This window comes from Limulus polyphemus, unplaced genomic scaffold (genome assembly GCF_000517525.1).
Source record: "Limulus polyphemus unplaced genomic scaffold, Limulus_polyphemus-2.1.2 Scaffold201, whole genome shotgun sequence".
Classification (NCBI taxonomy): Eukaryota; Metazoa; Arthropoda; class Merostomata; order Xiphosura; family Limulidae; genus Limulus; species Limulus polyphemus.
Genome location: NW_013665811.1, coordinates 472562 through 476088, shown reverse-complemented (window position 1 = coordinate 476088; position 3527 = coordinate 472562).

Sequence of the window (3527 nt, the reverse complement as noted above, 5' to 3'; positions counted from 1 at the left end):
TAGTTTATTGTAGGAAAGTAAAGTATCTTAGGTGTGGTAACTAGTTTATTGTAGGAAAGTAAAGTATCTTTGGTGTGGAAACTAGTTTATTGTAGGAAAGTTAAGTATCTTAGGTGTGGAAATTAGCTTAGTGTAGGAAAGTAAAGTATCTTAGGTGTACAGAGTAGCTTAGTCTAGGAAAGTTAAGTATCTTAGGTGTGGAAATTAGCTTAGTGTAGGAAAGTAAAGTATCTTAGGTGTACAGAGTAGCTTAGTCTAGGAAAGTTAAGTATCTTAGGTGTGGAAACTAGCTTAGTGTAGGAAAGTAAAGTATCTTAGGTGTGGAAAATAGCTTAGTGTAGGAAAGTAAAGTATCTCAGGTGTGTAGTCTAGCTTAGTGTAGGAAAACAAAGTATCTTAGATGTGAAAACTAGCTTAGTGTAGGAAAGTAAAATTATCTTAGTTGCGTAGACTAGCTTAGTGTAGGAAAGTAAAGTATCTTAAATGTGGAAACTAGCTTAGTGTTGGAAGGAAAAGTATCTTATGTGTGTAGACTAGCTTAGTGTTGGAACGTAAAGTATCTTACGTGTGTAGACTAGGCAAAGCTAGTCTACATACCTAACGTACTTTACTTTCCTACACTAAGCTAGTCTACACGCCTAAGATACTTTACGTTCCTACACTAAGCTAGTCTACACACAAAAGGTACTTTTCCTTTCAACACTAAGCTAGTTTCCACATTTAAGATACTTTACTTTCCTACACTAAGCTAGTCTACAAACTTACGATACTTTACTTTCCTACACTAAGCTAGTCTACGCAACTAAGATACTTTTACTTTCCTACACTAAGTGTAGGAAAGTAAAGTATCTTAACTGTGGAACTAGTTTAGTGTAGGAAAGTAAAGTATCTTAGGTGTGGAAACCAGCTTAGTGTAGGAAAGTAAAGAATCTTAGGTGTGGAAACTAGTTTAGTGTAGGATAGTAAAAATATCTTAAGTGTGGAAACTAGCTTAGTGTAGGAAAGTAAAGTGTCTTAGGTGTGGAAACTAGCTTAGTGTAGGATAGTAAAGTATCTTAGGTGTGGAAAGTAGCTTAGTGTAGGAAAGTAAAGTATCTTAGGTGTGGAAACTAGTTTAGTGTAGAAAAGTAAAGTATCTTAGGTGTGGATACTAGTTTAGTGTAGAAAAGTAAAGTATCTTAGGTGTGTAGACTAGCTTAGTTTAAGAAATAAAGTATCTTATTTGTGAAAACTACCTTAGTATAGGAAAGTAGAGTATCTTAAGTTTGTAGACTAGTTTAGTATAGAAAAGTAACATATCTTAGGTGTGTAGACTAACTTAGTGTAAGAAAGTAAAGTATTTTAAGTGTATAGATTAGCTTAGTATGGGAATGTAAAGTATCTTAAGTGTGAAAACTAGCTTAGTATAAGAAAGTAACGTACTTTTTGTGTGTAGACTAGCTTAGTGTAGGAAAGTAAAGTATCTTAAGTGTGAAGACAAGCTTTGTGTAGGAAGGAAAGTATCTTAGGTGAGGAAACTAGTTTAGTGTAGGAAAGTAAAGTATTTTAGGTGTGTAGAGTAGCTTAGTGTTTAAAGGAAAAGTATTTTATATGTGCAGACTAGCTTAGTGTAAGAAAGTAAAGTATCTTAGGTGTGGAAACTAGTTTAATGTAGGAAAGTAAAGTATCTTAGGTGTGGAAACTAGCTTAGTGTTGGAAGGAAAAGTATGTTTTGTGTGTAGACTAGCTTAGTGTACAAACGTAAAGTATCTTAGGTGTTTAGTTTAGCTTAGTGTAGGAAAGTAAAGTATCTTAGGTATGTAGAGTAGCTTAGTGTAGTAAATTAAAGTATCTTAGGAGTGGAAACTAGTTTAGTGTAGGAAAGTAAAGTATCATAGTTGTGGAAACTAGCTTTGTGTAGGAAGGAAAGTATCTTAGGTGAGGAAACTAGTTTAATATAGGAAAGTAAAATATTTTAGGTGTGTAGAGTAGCTTAGTGTAAGAAAGTAAAGTATCTTAGTTGTGGATACTAGTTTAGTGTAGGAAAGTAAAGTATCTTTGGTGTGGAAACTAGTTTAGTATAGGAAAGTAAAGTATCTTAGGTGTGGAAGCTAGTTTATTGTAGGAAAGTAAAGTATCTTAGGTCGTGAAACTAGTTTAGTGTAGGAAAGTAAAGTATCTTAGGTGTGCAGACTAGCATGGTGTAGGAAAGTAAAGCATCTTAGGTGTGTAGTCTAGCTTAGTGTAGGAAAGTAACGTATGTTAGGTGTGAAGACAAGCTTTGTGTAGGAAGGAAATTATCTTAGGTGAGGAAACTAGTTTAGTGTAGGAAAGTAAAGTATTTTAGGTGTGTAGAGTAGCTTAGTGTAAGAACGTAAAGTATCTTAGGTGTGTAGACTAGCTTAGTGTAGGAAAGTAAAAGTATCTTAGTTGCGTAGACTAGCTTAGTGTAGGAAAGTAAAGTATCGTAAGTTTGTAGACTAGCTTAGTGTAGGAAAGTAAAGTATCTTAAATGTGGAAACTAGCTTAGTGTTGGAAGGAAAAGTATCTTTTGTGTGTAGACTAGCTTAGTGTAGGAACGTAAAGTATTTTAGGTGTTTAGTTTAGCTTAGTGTAGGAAAGTAAAGTATCTTAGGTTTGGAAACTAGTTTATTGTAGGAAAGTAAAGTATCTTAGGTGTAGAAACTAGCTTAGTGTAGGATAGTAAATTATCTTAGGTGTGGAAAGTAGCTTAGTGTAGGAAAGAAAAGTATCTTAGGTGTGGAAACTAGTTTAGTGTAGGAAAGTAAAGTATCTTAGGTGTGGAAACTAGCTTAGTGTAGGAAAGTAAAGAATCATAGGTGTGGAAACTAGTTTAGTGTAGGATAGTAAAAATATCTTAAGTGTGGAAACTATCTTAGTGTAGGAAAGTAAAGTATCTTAGATGTGGAAACTAGCTTAGTGTAGGATAGTAAATTATCTTAAGTGTGGAAAGTAGCTTATTGTAGGAAAGTAAAATATCTTATGTGTGGAAACTACCTTAGTATAGGAAAGTAGAGTATCTTAAGTTTGTAGACTAGTTTAGTATAGAAAAGTAACATATCTTAGGTCTGTAGACTAACTTGGTGTAAGAAAGTAAAGTATCTTAAGTGTGTAGATTAGCTTAGTATGGGAATGTAAAGTATCTTAAGTGTGACAACTAGCTTAGTATAAGAAAGTAACGTACTTTATGTGTGTAGACTAGCTTAGTGTAGGAAAGTAAAATATCTTAAGTATGAAGACTAGCTTTGTGTAGGAAGGAAAGTATCTTAGGTGTGGCAACTAATTTAGTGTAGGAAAGTAAAGTATCTTAGTTGTGGAAACTAGTTTAGTGTAGGAAAGTAAAGTATCTTAGGTGTGGAAGCTAGTTTATTGTAGGAAAGTAAAGTATCTTAGGTTTGGAAACTAGTTTAGTGTGGGATAGTAAAATATCTTAAGTGTGGAAAGTAGCTTAGTGTAGGAAAGTAAAGTATCTTTGATGTGGAAACTAGCTTAGTGTAGGATAGTAAAGTATCTTAGGTGTGGAACTA